Below are 26,549 nucleotides of genomic sequence, written 5' to 3'. Positions count from 1 at the left end.
TTTTAGTTTCTGATTATTTATCTTTTATAAGCCGTGTATTTTGGCTTTTAGTTTCTTAGAATTTACATTATTATGCTAAGTACTTTGCTTATTTATCTTGTGGTTTTAAATTTCAGTCTTGGATGTTTTGTGGTTGTTGACATTTTCAGTTATTTGGATTCTGGTTTGATTATTTCTTCTTTGTGAGTTTGGCTTCTTGTGTTTTATACTCTGATATTTATATATTTTTCTACTCCATTGTCATGTCTGTGTTGATTTCCGAGTTCTTTGGCTTTTTGATGTTGCCAAAGGGGGAGAAAAGGTTGTAGAAAAAGCTTAAGAAAAAGCTTAACAAACTTAGAAATCAAGTGATCATGAATTCCGAAATATAGGGGGAGTAAACGAATGCACATTTTATCTATATACAATTGTTTGTTGCTTGCTTGAATCTTGATTTCAGGTATTGTATTGTCATCATCAAAAAGGGGGAGATTGTAGATGCAATTGGCTTTGATGTTTTGATGATGATCATGATGATGTGTTGCAATTGATGCAAATGGGTTTTTCAAGATTAAAATTCAAGACAATACTTCAAGATTACAAGTCACAACATCAAGATGATCACTAGAATATTAGGAAGGGAATTCCTAATTAAATTAGCAAAGGTTTGGCCAAGTGATTTAAATTAAAAAGTGTTTCTCAAAGGTTTTACTCTCTGGTAATCGATTACCAGAGGATGTAATCGATTACCAGTGGCCAAATACGTTTTATAACAGCTACAAAAATTTGAATTCGAAATTTTAGACTGTGTAATCGATTACACAATTTTGGTAATCGATTACCAGCAGTTAGTAAACGTTTTAATTCAAATTTTAAAAGCTGTAATCGATTACACAATTACTGTAATCGATTACCAGAAAGGATTTTCAGAAAAATAATTTCAAGAGTCACAACTTTTCAAAGGCTTTATTCATGACCACCATTGGTCTATATATATGTGACTTAAACACGAAATTGCTCAGAGATTTTCAGAACAAAAAAGTGTTTATCCTCTCAAAGAGCAAATTCATTTTATCCTCTTAAGAATTCCTTGGCCAATTCAATTGCAATTCATTAAGGAATTATTTGAGTGCTCAATCTGTAAAATCCATCTCTTTCTAGAGAGATTTGTTTTTCTTCTTCTTCTCATTCTCTAAGGGATTAAGAGACTGTGAGTCTCTTGTTGTAAAGGAATTCTAAACACAAAGGAAGGATTGTCCTTGTGTGTTTAGAACTTGTAAAAGGAATTTACAAGATAGTGGAACTCTCAAGCGGGTTGCTTGGGGACTGGATGTAGGCACAAGGGTGTGGCCGAACCAGTATAAAACTGAGTTTGCATTTTCTCTTCCCTTAATCTCCTTTATTTATTATTGCTTTATATTCATATTCAAATTGTTTCATTTGAATTAATATTTAAGAAGATTGTCATTAAGGGAATTCATAACTTGAGTAAAAAGTGAAATAGATTTTTAATTAGGGGAAACAGTTTGGAATATCTTAATTCAACCCCCCCCCCCTTCTTAAGATATCTGAGGCCACTTGTCTAACACAGCTCGCCCTGGCGAGCTGAGTTGCTTCCACCAGAAGGCACTGCCTTCTGTTGGAACATTCTAGAAGGCCCAAGTAGGCCTGATTGCTATTTGCACACCCCTATTTACTGAATACACTCCCCTTTGCCTTTTTTTGATGATTCTTTTTCCGTAACATTACGTAACTTTATGAATTACGTAACGATACTTGTTTTCTTTCCGTAATGTCACGAAACTTTACGGATTACGCAACCATCCCCTCTTTGACTTCTGGAATGTTACGAAACTTTACGGATTGCCTAATGATGGGTGTCAAGTTCCTTAAAGCGGTCATGCAAAGGTTGCATCCCACCAACAGATGGTCCCCGGACGAAATTAGGATATGACAGTTTCCCCTCTTTACTTGTCTTTTATTGGAGATAAAAGCGAAGTAAAGATAAGACACTAATTTCGTTCAAGCGGAACATCATTCGGCCGGTCAATATCCCCGCCAGCGGAACCTGTCATTCAGAAAGAAAAGAAAAGGCATCAGAAGCGTCAATAAACTTCAATGTCTTGAAAACGACAAAGTTGGACAACCACGACACTTCCCTTCGCCATTGCACCCGATCGTCTCTACCCAATAGAGAAGAATCTCGCGCGTCGTTTGGGCTTGAATGTTTCCAGACGAAGAGAGTAAAAACCTCCAAAAATTTTGAAAATGATTAGCACCGAACAACCAACATCATCCTGATATCGCCGAATTCATTCCCCTCGGTTGATGAAAGGCGCGGATGACCATAAGGTATCTTCGCCCACCACCTGACTTAATTTCCCTGGATGACAAAAGGTGCAGAAGACGACATTAGTCTTTGCGTGCTATCAGGCGTCGAGTCTTACAGATAGCAAAAGCGTGCGGATGACCATGATTTGTCTCCGCGTGCTATCGAGCTTGATTGTCTCTGGATAGCGAAGAAAAGAAAGTGCAGATGACCATAATTTGTCTTCACATGCTATCGGACTTGATTGTCTCTGGATAGTGCAAAAAGGGTGCGGGACCATAAGGTTCCCCCGCATGTCATCGGACCCGCTGTCTCTGAATGACAAAAGGTGAAAAAAAACGCGGGACCATAAGGTTCCCTCGCATGTCATCGGGCCCGCCGCTTCTAGATGACAAAAGGTGAAAAAAGTGCGGGACCAAATGGTTCCCCGCATGTCATCGGGCCCGCCGCCTCTGGAGGACAAAAGGTGAAAAAAAATGTGGGACCATAAGGTTCCCCCGCATGTCATCGGGCCCGCCGCCTCTGGATGACAAAAGGTTAAAAAAGTGCGAGATCAAATGGTTCCCCGCATGTCATCGGGCCCGCCGCCTCTGGATGACAACAGGTGAAAAAAGTGCGAGATCAAATGGTTCCCCGCATGTCATCGGGCCTGCTGCCTCTGGATGACAAAAGGTGAAAAAAGTGCGGGACCAAATGGTTCCCCGCATGTCATCGGGCCCGCCGCCTCTGGATGACAAAAGGTGAAAAAAGTGCAGAACCAAATGGTTCCCCGCATGTCATCGGGCCCGCCGCCTCTAGATGACAAAAGGTGAAAAAAGTGCGGGACCAAATGGTTCCCCGCATGTCATCGGGCCCGCCGCCTCTGGATGACAAAAGGTGCAGATGACCATAATTTGTCTCCATATGTCATCGGGTCCGCCGTCTCTGGATGACAAAGGTGCATAATGACCATAATTTGTCTCTGCGTGCCATCGGATTCAATCATCTCTGGATGGCGAAAAGGTGTGCGGATGACCATAATTTGTCTCCGCATGTCATCGGGCCTGCCGCCTCTGGATGACAAAAGGTGCAGAATGACCGTAATTTGTCTCTGCATGTCATCGGGCCCGCCGCCTCTGGATGACAAAGGTGCAGAATGACCATAATTTGTCTCTGCGTGCCATCGGACTCGATCGTCTCTAGATGGCAAAAATGTGTGCGGATGACCATAATTTGTCTCTGCATGTCATCGGGCCTGCCGCCTCTGGATGACAAAGGTGCATAATGACCATAATTTGTCTTTGGGTGTCATCGGGCCCGCCGCCTCTGGAGGACAAAGGTGTAGAATGACCATAATTTGTCTCTGCGTGCCATCGGACTCTATCGTCTCTGGATGGCAAAAAGGTGTGCGGATGACAATAATTTGTCTCTGCATGTCACATGACCTGAGGGTCGGTATGATAGAGATTGTGGGGCGGCCGACAAAAGCGAGGCTCTTGATCTTACGTATCCTCAATTTGTGATAAGGAACTCAGACCTACGCAGTTCTTGATAAAGTGGTGTGAGACTAAAATTGTCTTTACTGGAAGATGTTGACATCTCCGGAAAGGGTGCAGATGACCACATTGGCCTCTGCTTTGTCAATCGAACTTGGGGTCTCCGAATGACGAGGTGCGGATAACCGGAAGGTGTTTCCGCATGCTATCAAACTCTTGGGTCATGATAGCAAAAGGTAGGGTGGTCGACAAAAACGGGGCTTTTACTCCTACGTATCCTCAATTTGTGATGAGGAACTCAGACCTACGTAGTTCTTGATAACTGTGAGACTAAAATAGTCTCGGTGTTTTTTTTCACTAAAATGCGAACATGCTTTAGTAAAGAGACAAAAACTTCCAACTGATCAGAGCAACATATGTTTTTTTTTTTTGGATGAAAAACAATGTGTCTATCGGGGAAGGAGAGTATGCTGATGAAATTTTCTCATAGCCGTGAATGAGATTTTGGATGTTAGCATTTCGTTCCTAAATGACCATTTAGAGGAAATACTGGGTCCAACAAAAAATAGAAGAAAATCACTCAAAGTGTATCAATCTCACACAGGTAAGTGTTTCATCCTAATTCTGAACCATAGATATTTCATGACTTGATTTTGCAAATCATTTCCTATCAAATCAAAGATTACATGCGTGATCATAGATCAATAGGACTTTTTCTTGGGAATGGTGTTCTGTGGTGGGAAATTTGGCTTTGAGTGTTTTGGCCTTTTCCTTTTCTGTTTTTGTTTAGTGCGAGGCGAAAAAGCCACCGATGCACAGGATTTTGGTTGGCGATCAAAGGGAGAGGACCACTTCAAGTCCTGGTTTCCTTTCTTTTCTTGTTTACTTGTGACAATTTTGTATTGTTCAGATATTTTCTGGTCCAAAGACCTTTCTGTATATTTCTTCTCTTTTCTTCTGATCTTTGATCGGGAATTTCCTTTCTTTTTTTGCTTTCTCCCACTTTTTGATTGGGAATTTCTTTGTTTTTTGCTTTCTCCCACTTTTTGATTGGGAATTTTCCTTTTTTTTTCTTCCGAGGGCAAGGATTGACATTCTCACCCTGGGTCAAGGTTTATGGTAAGTTGGGATTTTAGCTCAAGGCTTGTAGAACGGCTAGACATGGTATCTGTCAGGGTTCGGCCAACGGTTCGGGGATAAAGGAGATGTCCCACATTATTTCCATGACACGCATGCAACAATGATGATTCGGAAATTTTATGCAAAACTGGTCATGCATGCACCCATGTGGACACTCAAGCATCAAGTTTTTATGGTCATGTGACACTAGGGCTCAGGATTCATTTCCCCCTATTTAAGTCAACTCAGTGTTTCCAAAATATGTTCTTTTATCAATTCATGCATTCATCCAAGTCCATTTCGGGTGTTCGGGAGAATTTTCACAGTATTCACCCTTCAGGTGCATACACATTTTTCTTCAACAACTGGTGTTTTGATCGGTGAATTTTTTTTTCAAAGAAAAGTTGGAAGTTATTTCTTTTCGACAGCATGTTGGCTTTTCAGCTGAAAGATATATTTTTTGTTCTTGTTTGTTTGTTTTTTTTTCATGAGGTATTTTGCTACCTAAGCATGTGTATATTTTTGTGAGATATTTTTGCTATATACATGCGTATCCAAGGTATCTTGCTACCTAAACATACATATATATATTTTGTGAGGTACTTTTGCTATATACATGCATATCCAAGGTATCTTGCTACCTAAACATACATATATATTTTGTGAGGTATTTTTTGCTATATACATGCATATCCAAGGTATCTTGCTACCTAAACATACATATATATTTTGTGAGATATTTTTGCTATATACATGCATATCTAAGGTATCTTTCTACCTAAACATACATATATATTTTGTGACATATTTTTGCTATATACATGCATATCTAAGGTATCTTTCTACCTAAACATACATATATATATTTTGCGAGGTATTTTTACCTTCCGAGCTTGTGCTTGTTTTATTTAAATTCCTAGGATCATGAGCAACTAGGTGTGTCCTACTATGACTTGAGAAACAAAATGTGATCAAATAACAAGCAGAAATTTAAAAGGTACTAGGTTGCCATCTAGTAGCGCTTCTTCAACGTCTTGAGCTGGACGCGTGATGACTTGTTGGTCACGGACCTAGTACTTTTGCTTACCTTTGGCTTTGGACTTTGTCGCCTATTGGTCGACCATGTGTCGTAGGAACCGCTCTAACCTTTTTGTGGATGAGCTGAGGTGAACTCTAGAGGTGGCGGCGGTGCATCTGTTGCCCACTAATGTGATGCCTCGCCCTACGCCTGCCTAGAGGCACAATACTTGTCGATGAAAGCCCTGTTAATAGGGGTCTAATGACCTTGCTGGGGGCGACGGACACTCCGTAGAACTGATAGAGGCCCGTAATCAGAGCTGGAAACCCCAGGTGTAGAAGCAAAGCTTCATGATGAATCAAGATTGATTCAAAGATGTTTTGATGATAACAAAGATGATGACAAAGGTGATGACAAAAAGCTCAAAGGTCAATCAAAGAATGAGTTCAAGATGTTCAAGATAGAATCAAGAACACTTCAAGATTAAAGAGGAAAGTTGATTTCAAAGATCAAGAATCAAGATTCTAGGATCAAGATTCCAAGAATCAAGATCAAGATTCAAGACTCAAGATTCAAGAATCAAAAGAAGACTTAATCAAGATAAGTATGAAAAGGATTTTTCAAAAACTAAGTAGCACATGGATTTTTCTCAAAACATGTTTACCAAAGAGTTTTTACTCTCTGATAATCGATTACCATATTATTGTAATCGATTACCAGTAGCAAAATGGATTTGAAAAAATTTTCAAATGAATTTACAATGTTCCAATTGATTTCAAAAAGCTGTAATCGATTACAATGTTTTGGTAATCGATTGCCAGTGCCTTTGAACGTTGAAATTCAAACTCAAATGTGAAGAGTCACATCCTTTCACATAAAAGCTTTGTGTAATCGATTACACTTATTTGGTGTCATACCCTAATTTCGTCCGGAGACCTTTGCTTGATGACATGCAACTTTTGTTTGGTCCTTGTGAGGTGCTTGGCACCCATCATTAGGCAATTTGTGAAATTCCGGGACATGCCGGAAAACAAAAGAAAATATTGATGCACAATCCGTAAAGTTCTGTGACACACCGGAAATCAAATGGAAGCATCGTTGCACAATTAGTGAGGTTCCGTAATATTCCGTAAGTCAAAAAGGGGATGATTATGTAATCCACAAGGTTCCGTAACATTACGGAAAGAAAACAAGTATCATTACGAAATTCCTAAGTTTCCGTAACTTTACGAAAAAAGAATCACCAAAAAAAGGCATGGGGGTGTACTTAGTAAAAATGGGGGTGCAAATAGCAACCAGGCCCACTTGGGCCCTCCAGAAGGCTGTTGCTTCTGGAGGAAGCAACCCTGCTCGCCTGGGCGAGCTGGGTGGCAAGCTTCTCCCCCAATTTTCTATAAATAGGGGGAGAAGTGAAGTGAAAAAGGGTTCAGCCCCTTAGGCACTTCTCTCTCTTTCGAATTTGCTTGGAAAAATTGTTTCCGTAAAGAAAATCCAAGCCGAGGCGCTTCCGAAATGTTTTCGTAACATTTCTGTGAGGAATTTCGCGAAGGTTTCGACCGTTCTTCGACGTTCTTCATTCGTTCTTCATCGTTCTTCGATCTTCAAAAGGGTAAGTACCTCGAACCAAGCTTTTCGATTCATTCTATGTATCCGTGGTGGTCCACATTGTGTTTCGTGTATTTTTATTCTCTTTTCATTTACTTTTTATACCCCCTTTTGACGTGCTTAAGCCATTTTATTTAAGTCATTTCTCGCTTAACCTAAAAATAAAATAAATTTCCACCGATCGTTTGAATTGTATTATCCGTTAACTTCGGTTAAAATGAATTCCGACCGTTCGGTCGTGCCGTAACCACGTTGGAAATCAAAAAAGAGGTAAAATAATAATATAATAATCAAAAAACATCTTTTAGTAAAATAAAGCGGAAAATCAATCGGACGTTTTCTCTTTGGGATTTCTCATTCTTAATTGAATTGACTAATAACTAAAGTGAAACTAAGGCTAAAATCAACTCGCCTAGTCAAGCTCGTCCATAAAAATAGGTTTTTGAAGTTTATCATTTCAATTTCTTACTAAGTAAAATGGATCATTTTCAAGGTCCAACGCCTTAAAATGATCACCTTTTAAGTAAAAAAGAATCACTTGATGAGAAAGAACTACGTAGGTCTGATTTCCTCATCGCAATTGAGGAATACGTAGGAGCAAAGGGAAACACCCTTGTCGACCACAAAAAGAGAAAAAATATAAAAAGGGTATAAAGGATATAAGGACATAAAAGGGAAAGTAAAAATCAAAGTCATGTTTGCACATTCGATTAAAGGCTGCCGTCCCTTGTGACGGACGAGTGGGGTGCTAATACCTTCCCCGCGCGTAAATACAACTCCCGAGCCTTTCACTTAAAAGTTCGTAGATAGCGTCTTTTCCAGTTTTTCCGACGTTTTCCTCAAATAAACGTTGGTGGCGACGCCGCGCGTATTCCTTTCGTGGAACACGCATCCCGCGAGTCACGCGTCGCCCTCCCGCCGAAGGGTAGGTTGCGACAGTTGGCGACTCCACTGGGGAATATTTTTTGAGAGTTAGGCCATTTAATCTTGTGAAATGTTTTATCATAACATCCTCCTTTATTGGTTTCCCTTTATTTTTCTTACGTTCTTTGTATACAACTCTTTGATGCTTTTAGTGTATTTTAAAATGTATGCATAAGGTAAATAATTATTCATTTGATGCACACAAACACCAACACTATTTGCACACACTGTGAGTTGAAAAGGGGCCCTATACCCGGGTTCATGGGAACATAAGGAGTGGAGGTGAATCTGTGATCATGCTAGGTCTCCGACCTTGGCAAATCAAGGCGAATGGGCTTTCTTTTATTGACATCTTGGCACTTTTGATCTTTGGAGTTGTCCTCTTTCCGAATATGGAAGGGTTAGTGGACCTAGCAGCGATTGACGCTTTCCTCGCCTTTCATCATGGCAAGGAAAGCCCGATCGTCGCCATTTTGGCCATGTATGACACGTTCGACCGGGGATGTGAAAAGAGCAGCGCAAGAATTGTTTGTTGTGCACTGGCTCTCTATGTGTGGCTGGTTTCACACCTTTTTTTCTCCAAGAAGGTAGGCCCGTCTATCCGCTACAAGGTCACCGCTCGTGCGTCGAAAAAGGAAAGGCGAATTGGGACCAACTCTTGGCTAGCATGGAGGGGCGTCTGTTAATTGGTTCCCTCGCTAGAAGGAAGGAAGAATCATGATTCTATCTTCATGCGAAGGATGTCCAAATGTTCCCTTGATGGGAACAAGGGGTTGTATTAATTATAATCCCGTCCTCGCCATAAGACAGCTTGGCTACCCCATGAGAGGAGTGCCATCAGACGAAAGCATCACGCCTTTCATCGCACGGGGTTTCAGTGACCCCAATGCGAGGGTACTCTAAGGAGTTCACAAGGCATGTGATGCGGTGTGAAGAAAGGACAGAGAGCTTAGGGGAAGCAGTAATGGGAGCATCGGCGGCTATCATAAGTGGCTGAGAGTCCGGACACAAGGATTGGATTGGCTCCCAAATCTAAAGACTGTGAGAGACAATGAGGTTAAAGCTTCGGAAGAAAGTGATGAGGTACAAGCCCTAAAGGCAAAGCTTGAAAGAGCCCGGGTAGTCAAAGAGAAGTTCAAGTCCATAGCCATCAAAGTCTGAAGAGAGTATGATGAACTAAGGGACGTCAATATGGCCACCGATGAAGCCTTGGAATGAGAAACCAAGAAGGCCCGAAAGGAAGAACACAACCAAAACAAAGTTTTGAGGGGCTTTATAGGGCAGCAATAGTTAGCTCAAGCTCCGAAGAGGTGAAAGGAATCATCACGGGTCAAAGGCATGATCTTGAAGGACGAGCTAAAGGCTTGCCTTAGGTCGAAAAGAAATTTGTCCCAACAGTTAAGCGAGACTGAAGGGAATATGTGGGCCATCATCGATGAGTGCAAAGAGAAGCTAAATCTAGCAGCGACTCACGAGCAAAGGCTAGAGGATGAGTACGCTAAGATATCAGCAAAAAGGGAAGCAAGGGAAAGGGTAATTGATTCATTGCACCAAGAGGCAACAATGTGGATGGACCAATTTGCTCTTACTTTGAACAGGAGTCAAGAACTTCCCCGATTGCTAGCGAAGGCCAAAGCAATGGCGGACACCTATTCCTCCCCCGAGGAGATCCACGGACTTCTCAGCTATTGTCAGCATATGATAGACTTAATGGACCATATGATTAGAAACCGCTAGGAAGTTTGTATTGTCGCTCAGATCTTGACTAGTTATAACTTTTTGAATAAAATGAGTTTATCCCACGTTTTTACTCCAAAAATCAGTGCGAATCAAATCACTCCCGCATTTTATCTCTAGCATGCATAAGCATCTCTTCATGGCATCATAATGAACATATTGTTCCTACATTTGTCCGTTATCATATTCCAGCATCACATTTTGCATGAGTCATTGCATCATCATGCATATGCGTTCAACATACTTTTTGTTCTACAAACTGCATACCTTTTGTTTTCATGTTTGCTCATGCGTAACCCTTGCATTTTCCTCTACAAAACAAAAACAAAAAATGGAAGCATGAAAATTCATGATGCATTCTTGGTTGCATATATTCGGTACCATGAGCCAACCATGTTGGGATCATAAACCCGTTTCACTTAAAAACAAAATGAGTGAACATGGTACCTAATGCATAGTTAACTAAGAAAAGATGTTTCTTCGGGCATCTCAAATTGATAATTACATTCTCCATGCATAGTATGCGTATTCCCGAGTCTCTCATCCCTATGAAATGTTGTTGAAGTATTGGCGATCAAAATTGCCATTCCCTGGGTTATGGGGTTGAACCAAGCTCATGCTTTTTCGAAAAAAGTTCATCAAGTCAAGTTGAAGTATGGAAGTAACTATCTTGCAAAAATTGGGGCAAAAGATGAATCGAGTTACATCACTGCTTCATTTACTGCCAAACACATTTAGGACTGTTGATGTCCTTGTTACTTCCAGTTTCACCTTGACCAAGATGTCATGAACCATGTTGAAAAATCTAAATTGATTCAACCCCATGTCCTGCGTAAAAATTCGCAATACTTCATCTGTGTATCATTCACATACATCCATGCTTTTCATTGGTTGCATTGCTCATTGCATTCTTTCCTTGAAAAAGAAAATAAAAATAAAAAAATAAATAAAATAAAATAAAATAAAAATGAACTTAATCATTATTATCAAAAAGAAAAAAACACGCTTTACGGTGCCCTTATCGAACCCATGCTAGAGCTAAAATAATGGGTGAAGTAGAGAAGGTGCAAGAGCAGATGAAGGCCGACATGGAGGCCATGAAAGAGCAAATGGTAGGCAAAGATTTGGGAAGTACGGGCGGCCCCCCCATGATGCGCAAGTTCAAAACGAGCACGCCTTCCCATCATATGGCTTGCCTCCCAACTATACACCACCCAATGTGGCATACACTCTCAATGAAAATCTCAATAACTCCACTCCGATACTCATTGAGAACCAATAACCTCAATCTGATTAGGCACATATCTCTCAAACCATGGGGGAGACACATGAAATTCCCCACCACAACCTAGCTGACTTCGAGCCTTGGCTCGGATATGCCACTGAAGGGCAAGCAGTTGGTGGTATACCCCTTGAAAACACTTCGGAAGGCCCTCAGTATCACCCCCAGCTACACCTCTTGCATTCCACAACAAGTAAAAACCCTCGTGCTATGGCAGAAATGGAAAAGTTGGATCATTTAGAGGAAAGGCTCAGGGCCATTGAAGGAGGTGAAGATTATGCCTTTGCTAACCTAGAAGAGTTGTTCCTAATACCCAAACATGGTCATTCCCAAGTTCAAGGTGCCGGACTTTGACAAGTACAAGGGGACTACTTGCTCCAAGAACCATCTAAAGATGTACTGTCGGAAGATGGGGGCATACGCAAAAGATGAGAAACTGCTGATACATTTTTCCTGAGAAAGTCTTACTAGGACAACTGTCACCTGGTATACTAACTTAGGAACCTTCCTGAGTCCATTCTTGGAAGGACCTAATGGTTGCCTTTGTTAGGCAGTATCAGTACAATTTTGATATGGTTCCGGATAGGATGCAACTACAGAACATTTGCAAAAAGGGGGACGGATCTTTCAAAGAACACGCCCAAAAGGTGGAGGGATCTGGCGGCCCAGGTGGTACCCCCAATGATGGAAAGGGAGACGATGATCGTGATGGTAGACACATTATCGATACTCTACTATGAAAAGATGGTGGGCTACGCACCCTCAAAGCTTTGCGGATTTGGTCTTCGCCAGTGAAAGGATCGAAGTGGATCTGAAAAGAGGCAAATTTAATCATCCTGCTTGGACGAATGAGAAAACTGGGGCAAATGAATAGGGTGAGAAAGAGGGAGAAACCCATGCTGTGACTGCCATTCCTATACGGCCAAGTTTCCCACCAACCCAACAATGTCATTACTCAGCCAATAACAAACCTCCTCCTTACCCACCGCCCAGTTATCCACAAAGGCCATCCCTAAATCAACCACAAAGCCTGTCTACCACACTTCCAATGACGAAGACCACCTTTAGCACAAACCAAAAAACACCAACAAAAAGGAATTTTGCAGCAAAAAGCCTGTAGGGTTCACCCCAAATTCCGTTGTCATATGCTAAACTTGATCCCATATCCACTCAATAATTCAATGGTAGCCATAACCCCAACCAAGGTTCCTCAACCTCCATTTTTCTGAGGATACGACTCGAACGCAACGTGTGCTTATCATGGAGGAGCCCCGGGGCATTCCATTGAGCATTGTATGACCCCGAAGCATAAAGTGTGAAGTCTAATTGATATGGGCTAGCTGAAATTTGAGGAGAATCGCTTGTTGAATCCTAACATTGACAAGCAACACCATACATGGGGCAATTCTGGAAGCTGTTGTTATGACCCATCAGGATTTTCAAGTTTATGCCATAAACCACAGTTACAATGCTAAATGATATGGATAAAATGGACATCCTTTCACGAACACATCTTTGCTTATTCAACTTCCACCGGAATGTGAGTGTAAGCCATTGGTCTGTTTGCTCAAGCAACCTGCGCTCCTGAGTGTTGACTTCCAAGACCGTTCAATCAGAGAATACTCATCTTGCACGTTGGTGGGGGTGTCGTAAAACGACGAGTAAAGTAAAAAAAAAAACAAAAAAAGAAGAGAGGGCATTTGATTGACTGTGTTTTCAAGTAAAAATATAGACGTTCATGTGACCTCATTTTATCATGCCGGAAAGTTTGTCTTCTTAGAGAAGCGAGTTGTCAAGAATAGGATGTTGGACAAATGGCCTCAGTTATCTTAAGAAAGGGGGGGTTGAATTAAGATGCAAAGACTATTCCCCAATTGAACTATCACTCTTTCTTTTTTGATTAACAATGCACCCTTAACAAGAATTACTCAAAAGACAAATCAAAATAAACTTCTTTAAAGCAAAAGATAAATAGCAATAAAAGAAGTTTAAAGGAAGAGAGGAATGCAAACTTGATTTATACTGGTTCGGCCACTTCCCACGCCTACGTCCAGTCCTCAAGAAACCCACTTGAGATTTTCCACTCTCTTTGTAAAACTCCTTTTACAAAGTCTGAACCACACAGGGACAACCCTTCCCTTGTGTTCAAGAATCCTCTACAATAAGAGACCCACGGTCTCTTAATCCCTTTTCAGAAATAAGAAGAAGAAATCTCTCTTAAAAGAGATAGATTGTACAATGAAGATCAATCAAAATTCCTTATTGAATATGCAAGTGGTTGACCAAGGAATCTTTTTGAGAGGATAAGAGATTTCAGTTCAGAAAAACTCTCTTAATCTTTTGAGAGGATAAAACTTTTGGGCAATGAAAACTCTTTTTAATGGCCATTCCTAAAAAATTTGAATAGATGTGACTCTTGGAAATTATTTTCTGAAAATCCCCTCTGGTAATCGATTACAAGACTTGTGCAAACGATTACAGATTTTAAAATTTTCAAAAAAAAACTGCTGGTAATCAATTACCATCCATGTGTAATCGATTACACATTATAAATTTTGAGTTCAAATTTCTAGTGACTGTTATAAACATTTTCAGCTGCTGGTAATCGATTACCAGAGAGCAAATCTCAATTTGAAATGATAGAATTCTTTGGTCAAACCTCTCGTTTTTCAATTTGGAAACTTCTTCCTAAAGATTCTAGAGATCAACTTGATCATATATCTTGATTTTCTTGGATTCTTGTCTTGAATAAAACTTGGAAGCACTTGATCCTTTGGCATCATCAAAACATCAAAACATCTTGCTTCTACATAGGAGTCATTTGACTTAATCCATCAAAAAATCCTTCTACTATTTCTCGTCCTTGGAAAAATTCTTTTTGCAAGAATCAACTGCTTCTTTCAGTCTTCCTCACTACGAAGCTATGAAAACAAGACAACGATGGTTACCTCATAGCCCTACACTGGGGCAATGAAAGGCACCATGCATAAACCTCAAGCGAACCTAAGGGCAGATTAGAAGTTCTCACCCAGTAGGTTCCCAGCTACAAGGTCATCACGAAAGATAACGATTGGTACTTCAAAGCCTTACACTGGGGCAATGAGGGGCACCGTGCATGAGCCTCAAGTGAACATAGGGGCCGATCAAAAGTTCTCACCCATCGATGTTTTTAACAAAAAAAAGGGGGACAAACCCTAGGATTTCAATGGATTGATTAAACATCAAACGACTCCATTGCCGTCACTCCAAAATGGTCAAATGACTAAATCAAACAGAACAACACTAAGAGGGAGTTCTCGGAGAGATTTGCAAAAGATAGGATAAGGTTGCATGGACTATCACCTCTTTCAAAAGGACAGTCAATTTTTGTTTTCCAAAAAAAATCAAATCAAAATCAAAATCACAAAATAGGGAAAGAATGTCATGAACATTGTACAACTTTCCATTACATTGCATTGTTTCATATGAAGTCCACATTTACCAAATTTCATGACAAAGGTTGCATGCATCTGCATCCCAAAAAATCATGTTAACTGCATAGATTTCCTACATCTAATGTCCAAATCATATGGATTTGGGATGACCGGCCCTCTCGATGAGTCGATCTCTTGCTTTCTCATAAGGGTGGACCCTTGGGTACTTGTACCTATCACCTTTAGAGGACTACACGTCCTCGCCAACAGAGGGCTGCACGCCCTCACCTTGAGAGGACTACACGTCCTCGCCAACAGAGGGCTGCACGTCCTCACCTTGAAGAGGAATACACGTCCTCGCCAACAGAGGGCTGCACGCCCTCACCTTCGTAGGGCTACACGCCCTCACCTTTAGAATACCACACATCCTCACCTTCAGAGGGCTACACGCCCTCGCCATCAGAGGACCACACGTCCTCACCTTCAGAGGGCTACACGCCCTCGCCATCAGAGGACCACACGTCCTCACCTTCAGAGGGCTACACGCCCTCGCCATCAGAGGACTGCATGTCCTCACCTTCAGAGGGCTACACGCCCTCGCCATCAAAGGACTGCATGTCCTCACATTCGTAGGGCTACACGCCCTCACCTTTAGAGGACTACACGTCCTCACCAACAGAGGGCTGCACGCCCTCACCTTTAGAGGACTACACGTCCTCGCCAACAGAGGACTGCACGCCCTCACCTTTAGAGGACTACACGTCCTCGCCAACAGAGGGCTGCACGCCCTCACCTTTAGAGGACTACACGTCCTCGCCAACAGAGGGCTGCACGCCCTCACCTTGAGAGGACTACACGCCCTCACCTTTAGAGGACCACACGTCCTCACCTTTAGAGGGCTACACGCCCTCGCCATCAGAGGACCACACGTCCTCACCTTCAGAGGGCTACACGCCCTCGCCATCAAAGGACTGCATGTCCTCACCTTCAGAGGGCTACACGCCCTCGCCATCAAAGGACTGCATGTCCTCACCTTCGTAGGGCTACACGCCCTCACCTTTAGAGGACTACACGTCCTCGCCAACAAAGGGTTGTACGCCCTCACCTTTAGAGGACTACACGTCCTCGCCAACAGAGGGCTGCACACCCTCACCTCCAGAGGACTACACATCCTCGCCTAGAGAGGGCTGCACGCCCTCACCTTTAGAGGGCTATGTGTCCTCATTTCCAGTGTGCTCCACATCTGCACCTTAAGAGAATTTAAGGTCCTCTGTCCTTAAATGCTTAACCGAGACTTGCACTCCCGGTTAAGGGACCAGTAGTTTCCTTTTAACGGTTCCTGGGCCACCCCCTGATATTGGAGGAAGGCCAACTGTGCGAGCACAACCAGAGAGGGAGGCTATCACACAGCTACTATGCATACCGGGGCAAGATTTCACCCGTGCCGCTGCAAAGAGACAAGTGCGGATTATGCGCACCAACATGACCACTCTTACACAGATATAGATGACATTGCTACTTAGCAACATTCTGCCCAGCGACCGCAATGCCAATCTCCCCCTGCAAAAGTATCAGTTGGTCTGTGTCGTCCCGACATGAGTAAGTATGCATATGGTTCAACTGATTTCTGATACCATCTATTGTTTGCAGGGATCGCACCCACAGAGACACCCAGTGGACCTGAAGAAGTCCAACAGGGCCCTGGGGTTTCCAGCTCTGGTTACGGGCCTCTGTCGACCCTACAGGGCGCCCGTTCCCCCCAGCAAGTTCATGTCGTCGTGGCATAGGTAACTATGCACCTCCCCCAACTGATTTCTGATGTCATCTATTGTTTGCAGGGATTGTGCCCGCAAGACACCTAGTGGACCCGAAGAAGGCCAACAGGGTCTTGGAGTTGCCAGCTCTAAATACGGGTCTCTGTCAGTTCTAGGGAGTGTCTGTCGCCCCCAGCAAGGTCATCAGGCCCCCCTACCAATCGAGCTTTCATCAAGAAGTACTGCGCCCCCAGGCAGGCGCAGGGCGAAACACCACATCAGCATTGGGATGGCTGGTAGCGGGCAATAGACACACCGCCACCACCTCTAGAGTTCACCTCAGCTCATCCATAAAAAGGTTAGAGCGTTGCCTACGACACATGGCCGACCCATAGGCGACCAAGTCCAAAGCCAAAGGTAAGCAAAGTACTAGGTCAGTGACCGACAAGTCATAAGGCGTCCAGCTCAAGACATTAAAGAAGCGCTACTAGGAGGCAACCTAGTACCTTTTGAATCTATGCTTGTTATTTGATCACTTTTTATAGTAGGACGCACCTAGTTGCTCATGATCCTGGGAATTTAAATAAAACAAGCGCAAGATCGGAAGGTAGTCATACCTCACAAAATATATATATGTATGTTTAGGTAGTGAAAATACCTTAGATATGCATGTATGTAAACAAAAAAACACTTCACAAAATATATATATGTATGTTTAGGTAGAAAGATACCTTAGATATGCATGTATGTAAACAAAAAATACTTCACAAAATATATATGTATGTTTAGGTAGAAAGATACCTTGGATATGCATGTATATAGCAAAAATACCTTACAAAACATATATATGTATGTTTAGGTAGCAAGATACCTTGGATATGCGTGTATATAGCAAAAATACCTCACAAAAATATACACATGTTTAGGTAGCAAAATACCTCATGAAAAAAAAGGGAAAAAAAAACAAACAAGAAAAAGAAATAAACCAATGATAATGATAAAAAAAAAAGGAAGAAAAAAAAGAAAAATAAGTTGTCTAGCTGAAAAACCAACATGCTTGTGAAAAGAGATGACTTCCAACTTTTCTTTAAAGAAAAATTCGCTGATCATAGCTAGTTTTTGGAAAAAAAATGTGTGTACACCTGAAGGGTGAATGCTGTGAAATTTTCCCGAGTACCCAAAATGGACTCGGATGAATGCACAAATTGATAAAAGAATATATTTTGAAAACATTGGGTTGATTTAAAATATAGGAAATGAATCTTGAGCCCTAGCATCACATGACCATAAAAATTTGACACTTGGGTGTCCACATAGGTGCATACATGACCAGTTTTGCATAAAGTTTCCAAATCATCATTTTTGCATTTGTGTCATGGAAATAATGTGGGGCATCCCTTTTTATCCTTGAACCAAACCCGAACCCTGACATGTATCATGACTAGCCATTCTACAAGCCTTGAGCCAAAATCCTAACTCACCATAAACCTTGACCCAGGGTGAGAATGTCAATCCTTACCCTCGGAAGCGAAAAAAGAAGAGAAGGAAAATTTCCAATCAAAGAGAAAAAAAGAGAAGGAAAATTTCCAATCAAAGAGAAAAAAAAAAGAGAAGGAAAATTTCCAATCAAAGAGAAAGCAAAAAAGGAGAGAAGGAAAATTTCCAATCAAAGAAAAAAAAAGAGGAAAGGAAATTCCCAATCAAAGAATGGGAGAAAGCGAAAAGAAAAGAAAGAAAATTCCCAACCAAAGAATGGGAGAAAGTAAAAAGGAAGGAAAGAAAGCTCCTGATCAAGGATCGAAAGAAAACAGAAGAAATGTGCAAAAAGGTCTTTGGACCAGACAATATCTGAACAATACAGAATTGTCACCAAATGAACAAAAAGAAGGAAAGGAAACCACGACCTAAAGTGGTCTTCTCCCTTTAATTACCAACCAAAATCCTTTGCATCGGCGACTTTTTCGCCCCGCACTAAACAAAAACAGAAAAGGAAAAAAAAAGCCAAAAAAACACACAAAAGCCAAAAAAAAAAACCACCAAAAGAACCCATTCCCAAGGGAAGTCCTATTGGACCATGATCACGCATGTAATTTTTGATTTGATAGGAAATAATTTGCAAAGTCAAGTCATGACATATCTATGGTTCGGAATTAGGATGAAACACTTACCTGTGCGAGATTGATACACTCTGAGTGATTTTCTTCTATTTTTGTTGAACCCGGTGTTTCCTCTAAATGGTGTTTCCTCTCCTTCCCCGGTAGACGCATTGTTTTTCGCTCCAAAAAGCATATGCTGCTCTAATCAGTTGGAATATTTGTCTCTTTACTAAAGCATGTTTGCATTTTAGTAGAGAAAACACCGAGCAGAGGCCAATGTGGTCATCTGCGCCCTTTCCGGAGATGTCAGCATCTTCCGGTGGAGACTTTTTCAAGTCTCACAAGTTATCTAGAACTACGTAGGTCTGAGTTCCTCATTGGAGGATGCGTAGGAGCAAGAGCCTTGCTTTTGTTGGCCGCCCCACAATCTCTGTCATACTGACCCTGAGGTCATGTGACATGCGGAGACAAATTATGGTCATTCCGCACCCCTTTTGCCATTCAGACACAATCATGTCCGATGGCACGCAGAGACAAATTATGGTCATTCTGCACCCTTTTGTCATCCAGAGGCGGCGGGCCCGATGACATGCGGAGACAAATTATGGTCATTCCGCACACCTTTTGCCATTCAGACACAGTCGTGTCCGATGGCACGCAGAGACAAATTATGGTCATTCTGCACCCTTTTGTCATCCAGAGGTGGCGGGCCCGATGACATGCGGAGACAAATTATGGTCATTCCGCACACCTTTTGCCATTCAGGCACAGTCGTGTCCGATGGCACGCAGAGATAAATTATGGTCATTCTGCACCCTTTTGTCATCCAGAGGCGGCGGGCCCGATGACATGCGGAGACAAATTATGGTCATTCCGCACACCTTTTGCCATTCAGACACAGTCGTGTCCGATGGCACGCAGAGACAAATTATGGTCATTCTGCACCCTTTTTTCATCCGGAGGCGGCGGGCCCGATGACATGCGGAGACAAATTATGGTCATTCCGCACACCTTTTGCCATTCAGACACAGTCGTGTCCGATGGCACGCAGAGACAAATTATGGTCATTCTGCACCCTTTTGTCATCCAGAGGCGGCGGGCCCGATGACATGCGGAGACAAATTATGGTCATTTCGCACACCTTTTTCCATTCAAACACAGTCCTGTCCAATGGCACGCAGAGACAAATTATGGTCATTCTGCACCCTTCGTCAATCGCGGCCGACAAGCCCGTTGACACGCGGAGATTTACATCATCTTTCGCACTTACAAGATCTGTCATACTGACTTTTGAGTCACGCTGACGGGCGGAAATACCCGAGTGGTTATCCGTATAAACATTCTTTTGCTATCTGTAAGACAGAACGCTTGATAGCATGCAGAGACTGACATCGTCTTCTGCACCTTTTGTTCCCCCGGGAACAACAAGTCATTTGCATGCGGAAATTTTATGGTCACCCGCGACTCTCGTCAACCGAGAGGAACGAAATTAGTGTCTTATCTTTACTTTCCTTTTATCTCCAATAAAAGACAAGTAAAGAGGGGTAACTGTCATACCCTAATTTCGTCCGGGGACCTTTGCTTGGTGACATGCAACTTTTGTTTGGTCCTTGTGAGGTGCTTGGTACCCATCACTAGGCAATTTGTGAAATTCTGGGACATGCCGGAAAACAAAAGAAAATATTGATGCACAATCCATAAAGTTCCGTGACACACCGGAAATCAAATGGAAGCATCGTTGCACAATTAGTGAGGTTCCGTAATATTCCGTAAGTCAAAAAGGGGATGATTATGTAATCCACAAGGTTCCGTAACATTACGGAAAGAAAACAAGTATCGTTACGAAATTCGTAAGTTTCCGTAACTTTACGAAAAAAGAATCACCAAAAAAAGGCATGGGGGTGTACTTAGTAAAAATGGGGGTGCAAATAGCAACCAGGCCCACTTGGGCCCTCCAGAAGATTCCTCCAGAAGGTTGTTGCTACTGGAGGAAGCAACCCTGCTCACCTGGGCGAGCTGGGTGGCAAGCTTCTCCCCCAATTTTCTATAAATAGGGGGAGAAGTGAAGTGAAAAAGGGTTCAGCCCCTTAGGCACTTCTCTCTCTTTCAAATTTGCTTGGAAAAATTGTTTCCGTGAAGAAAATCCAAGCCGAGGCGCTTCCGAAACGTTTCCGTGAGGAATTTCGCGAAGGTTTCGACCGTTCTTCGACGTTCTTCATTCGTTCTTCATCGTTCTTCGATCTTCAAACGGGTAAGTACCTCGAACCAAGCTTTTCGATTCATTCTATGTACCCATGGTGGTCCACATTGTGTTTCGTGTATTTTTATTCTCGTTTCATTTACTTTTTATACCCCCTTTTGACGTGCTTAAGCCATTTTATTTAAGTCATTTCTCGCTTAACCTAAAAATAAAATAAATTTCCACCGATCGTTTGAATTGTATTATCCGTTAACTTCGGTTAAAATGAATTTCGACCGTTCAGTCGTGCCGTAACCACGTTGGAAATCAAAAAAGAGGTAAAATAATAATATAATAATCAAAAAACGTCTTTTAGTAAAATAAAGCGGAAAATCAATCGGACGTTTTCTCTTTGGGATTTCTCATTCTTAATTGAATTGACTAATAACTAAAGTGAAACTAAGGCTAAAATCAACTCACCTAGTCAAGCTCGTCCATAAAAATAGGTTTTTGAAGTTTATCATTTCAATTTCTTACTAAGTAAAATGGATCATTTTCAAGGTCCAACGCCTTAAAATGATCACCTTTTAAGTAAAAAAGAATCACTTGATGAGAAAGAACTACGTAGGTCTGATTTCCTCATCGCAATTGAGGAATACGTAGGAGCAAAGGGAAACACCCTTGTCGACCACAAAAAGAGAAAAAATATAAAAAGGGTATAAAGGATATAAGGACATAAAAGGGAACGTAAAAATCAAAGTCATGTTTGCACATTCGATTAAAGGCTGCCGTCCCTTGTGACGGACGAGTGGGGTGCTAATACCTTCCCCGCGCGTAAATACAACTCCCGAGCCTTTCACTTAAAAGTTCGTAGATAGCGTCTTTTCCGGTTTTTCCGACGTTTTCCTCAAATAAACGTTGGTGGCGACTCCGCGCGTATTCCTTTCGTGGAACACGCATCCCGCGAGTCACGCGTCGCCCTCCCGCCGAAGGGTAGGTTGCGACATTTGGTAATCGATTACCAGTGATTGTTTCTGAAAAAAATCAAAAGATGTTACTCTTCAAATGGTTTTTGACTTTTTCAAATTGGTTTTAAGTTTTTCTAAAAAGTTATAACTCTTCTAATGATTCTCTTGACCAGACATGAAGAGTCTATAAAAGCAAGACTTTGATTTACATTTCAAGGATATTTATCTATCAATCCAATCATTCTATTGCAATCCTTTACAAGCCTCGAATCTCTTTGAACTTCTTCTTCTTCTTTGTGCCAAAAGCTTTCCATAGTTTTCTGGTTTTTCTAAACCTTGAAAACTTGTGCTATTCATTCTTTTCATCTCTTCTCCCTTTTCCAAAAAGAATTCACCAAGGACTAACCGCCTGAATTCTTTTTGTGTCTCTTTTCTCCCTTTTCCAAAAGAACAAAGGACTAACCGCCTGAATTCTTTTGTGTCTCCCTTCTCCCTTGTCAAAGAATTCAAAACGACACAGTCTGAGAATTCTTTTGATTCTTCCCTTTCCCATTTACAAAAGACTTCAAAGGACTAACCGCCTAAGAATTCTTTTGTATCCCCATTCACAAAGTTTCAAAGGTTTAACAGCCTGAGATCTTTGTCTTAACACATAGGAGGGTACATCCTTTGTGGTACAAGTAGAGGGTACATCTACTTGGGTTTGACTGAGAACAAGAAAGGGTACATCTCTTGTGGATCAGTTCTAGTGGAGGGTACATCCACTAGGGGCCCCTTGATCCAACACTAGGGCCCTGTTGGACTTCTCCGAGTCCACTGGGTGTCTTGCGGGCGCGATCCCTACAAATAATAGATGACATCAGAAATCAGTTGAGCGATGTGCATACTTACCTATGTCACGATGGTATGACCTTGCTGGGGGAACGGGCACCCTGTAGGACAAACAGAGGCCTATAATCAGAGTTGGAAACCCTAGGACCCTGTTGGACTTCTTCAAGTCCACTAGGTGTCTTGCGGGCGCGATCCCTGCAAACAGTAGATGACATCAGAAATCAATTGATCCACGTGCATACTTACCTATGTCATGAGAGCACAGACCAACTGATACTTCCGTAGGGGGAGAAGATCAGTATTGTGGTCGTTGGGCAGAATGTTGCCAAGTAGCAACATCACCCATATCTGTGTAAGAGTGGTCATGTTGCTGCGCATGATCCGCACTCGTCTCTTTGTAGCGACGGGGGTGAAATCTTGCCCCGGTATGCATAGTAGCTGCGCGATAGCCTCCCTCTCTAGTTGTGCTCACACAGTTGGTCGCCCTCCAATATTAAGTGGTGGCCTAGGAACAGATAAAAGAAAACTACTAGCCCCTCACCCGGGAGCACAGGCCTCGATTAAGCATTAAGGGCAGAGGACCTTAAATTCTCTTAAGGTGTGGATGTAGAGCCCACTGAAAGTGAGGACCCATAGCCCTCTAAAGGCGAGGGTGTGCAGCCCCCTGAAGTCGAGGACGTGTCGTCCTCCAAAAGTGAGCGCGTGTAGCTCTCTGAAGGTGAGGACGTGTAGTCCTCTAAATGCGAGGACGTGTAGTCCTCTAAAGGTGAGGGCATGCAGCTCTTTGAAGGTGAGGACGTGTAGTCCTATGAAGGTGAGCGTGTACTTCCCTCTGAAGGTGAGGACGTGTAGTCCACTAAAGGTGAGGACGTGTAGTCCTCTGATGAAGAGGACGTGTAGTTCTCTGAAGGTGAGGACGTGTAATCCTCTGAAGGTGAGGACGCATATTCCTCTGAAGGCGAGGGGACGTGTAGTCCTCTAAAGGTGAGGGCGTGCAGCCATCTGATGGTGAGGACGTGTAGTCCTCTGAAGGCGAGGGTACGAGTACCCAAGGTGAGGACGTGCAGCCCTCGAAAGGCGAGGACATGTAGTCCTCTGAAAGCAAGGGCGTGTAGCCCTCTGAAGGCGAGGATGTGTAGTCCTCTAAAGGTGAGGGCTTGTAGTCCTCTAAAGGCGAGGATGTGTAGTCCTCGGAAGGCGAGGGCGTGTAGCCCTCTGATGGTGAGGACGTGTAGCCCTCTAATGGCGAGGACATGTAGTCCTCTAAAGGTGAGGGCGTGCATCCCTCTGATGGTGAGGACGTGTAGTCCTCTGAAGGCGAGGGTACGAGTACCCAAGGTGAGGACATGCTGCCCTCGAAAGGCGAGGACATGTAGTCCTCTGAAAGCGAGGGCGTGTAGCCCTCTGAAGGCAAGGACGTGTAGTCCTCTAAAGGTGAGGGCTTGTAGTCCTCTAAAGGCGAGGATGTGTAGTCCTCTGAAGGCGAGGGCGTGCAGCCCTCTGATGGTGAGGACGTGTAGCCCTCTGATGGTGAGGACGTCTAGCCCTTTCAAGGTGAGGGCGTGTAGTCCTCTGAAGGAGAGGACATGTAGTCCTCTGAAGGCGAGGGCGTGTAGCCCTCTGAAGGCGAGGACGTGTAGTCCTCTGAAGGTGAGGGCGTGATGCCCTCTGATGGCGAGGACGTGTAGTCCTCTGATTGCAAGGACATGTAGTCCTTTGAAGGCAAGGAAGTGTAGTCCTCTCAAGGTGAGGGTGTGCAGCCCTACGAAGGCGAAGGCGTATAGCCCTCTAAAGGTGAGGACGTGAAGTCCTCTGAAGGTGAGGGCGTGTAGCCCTCTGAAGGCGAGGGCATGCAGCCCTCTAAAGGCGAGGACGTGTAGTCCTCTAAAGGTGAAGTCGTTTAGCCTTTTGATGGTGAGGGCGTGCAGCCCTCTGACGATGAGGACGTGTAGTCCTTTGAAGGTGAGGGCATATAGCCCTCTGAAGGTGAGGACGTGTAGTCCTCTGACGGTAAGGACTTGTAGTCCTCTGACAGGAAGGTTCCAAGTTAGTGTACCAAGTAACAGCTACCCCAGTAAGACTTTCTTGGAAGAAATGTATCAGCGGTTCCTCATCTTTTGCATATGCCCCCATCTTCCGACAATACATCTTTAGATGGTTCTTGGGGCAAGTAGTCCCCTTGTACTTGTCAAAGTCCAACACCTTGAACTTGGGAGGGGTGATGATATTGGGTACTAGGAACAACTCCTCTAGGTTAGCAAAGGCATAATCTTCGCCTCCTTCAATGGCCCGCCCTGAGCCTTTTCTCTATGTGATCCATCTCTTCCCATTTCTTCCATAATAGGAGGGATTTTACCTACTGTGGAATGCAAGGGTTGTGGTTGGGGGCGAAATTGAGGGCCCTCTAAAGTGTTTTGCAGGAGTATACCACCAACTACTTGCCCTTTAGTGGCATATCTGAGGCAAGGCTTGAAGTCAGCTAGATTGTGGTGGGGAATTTCATGTGTCTCCCCCATGGGTTGAGAGACATGTGCATGATCAGATTGAGGTTGTTGGCTCTCAATGAGTATGGGAGTGGAGTCATTGACATCCTCACTGGGAGTGTACGCCACATTGGATGGTGCATAGGTTGGGAGGCAAGCCATATGGCGGAAAGGCGTGCTTGTTTTAAATTTGCACATCATGGGGCCATCCGTACTTCCCAAATCTTTGCCTACCATATCTGATGTTGGATGATTCATTTGGTTGAGGTTAGATGGGGGCGTCGGGTTCTCCTTAGCAACAATGCTGGTAGCGGCAACTGTAACCGCATTGGCTTCCATTATCTTCTTCATGCTCATCATGGCTTCCACCATTGTGACCATTTGTTCTTTCATGGCCTCGATGTCGGCCTTCATATGCTCTTACACCTCCTCTACTTCACCCATTACTCTAGCTCTAGCACGGGTTCAGTAAGGGTGTCGTAAAACGTGTTCTTTTCTTTTTGATAACAATGATTAAGTTCATTTTTTTCAAGGAAAGAATGCAATGAGCAATGCAACCAATGGATGTATGCGAATGATACACAATTGAAGTATTGCAAATTTTTATGCTAGACATGGGGTTGAATTAATTTAGATTTTCAACATGGTCCATGACATCTTGGTCAAAGTGAAACTGGAAGTAACAAGGACATCAACAGTCCCAATTTTTGCAAGATGGTTACTTCCATGCTTCAACTTGACTTGATGAACCTTTTTGTAAAAGCATGAGCTTGGTTCAACCCTATAATCCAAGGAATGGCAATTCTGATTGTCAATACTTCGACAACATTTCATAGAGATGAAAGACTCGGGAATACGTATTCTATGCATGAAAAATGTAATTATGAAATTGAGATGCCCGAAGAAACATCTTTTCTTAGTTAGCCATGCATTAGGTACCATGTTCAATCATTTTGTTTTTAAGCAAAATGGGTTTATGATCCCAACATGGTTGGCTCATGGTACCGAACATATGCAACTAAGAATGCATCATGAATTTTCATGCTTCCTTTTTTTGTTTTTGCATGGAAAATGCAAGGATCATGCATGAGTAAACATGAAAAAAGTGGTATGCAAAAAAACATGTTAGATGTAGATGCATGGTGATGAAATGACTTATGCAAAATGCAATGCATGAAATGATAAGTGACAAATGTAGGAACGATACGTCCATTACGATGCCATGAAGAGATGATTATGCGATGCATGATATGAATGCATTTACGGACACGAGAGCCCGAAAAATCATCTCTTCTTACTTGCACATTTGGGGGTGTAGTGCCCCATATGTGTAGTCAAGAAGGTGATATGGATCTTC

This window comes from Glycine soja, chromosome 16 (assembly GCF_004193775.1).
Source record: "Glycine soja cultivar W05 chromosome 16, ASM419377v2, whole genome shotgun sequence".
In the NCBI taxonomy this organism is placed as follows: Eukaryota; Viridiplantae; Streptophyta; class Magnoliopsida; order Fabales; family Fabaceae; genus Glycine; species Glycine soja.
This window is presented reverse-complemented; position numbering follows the sequence as displayed.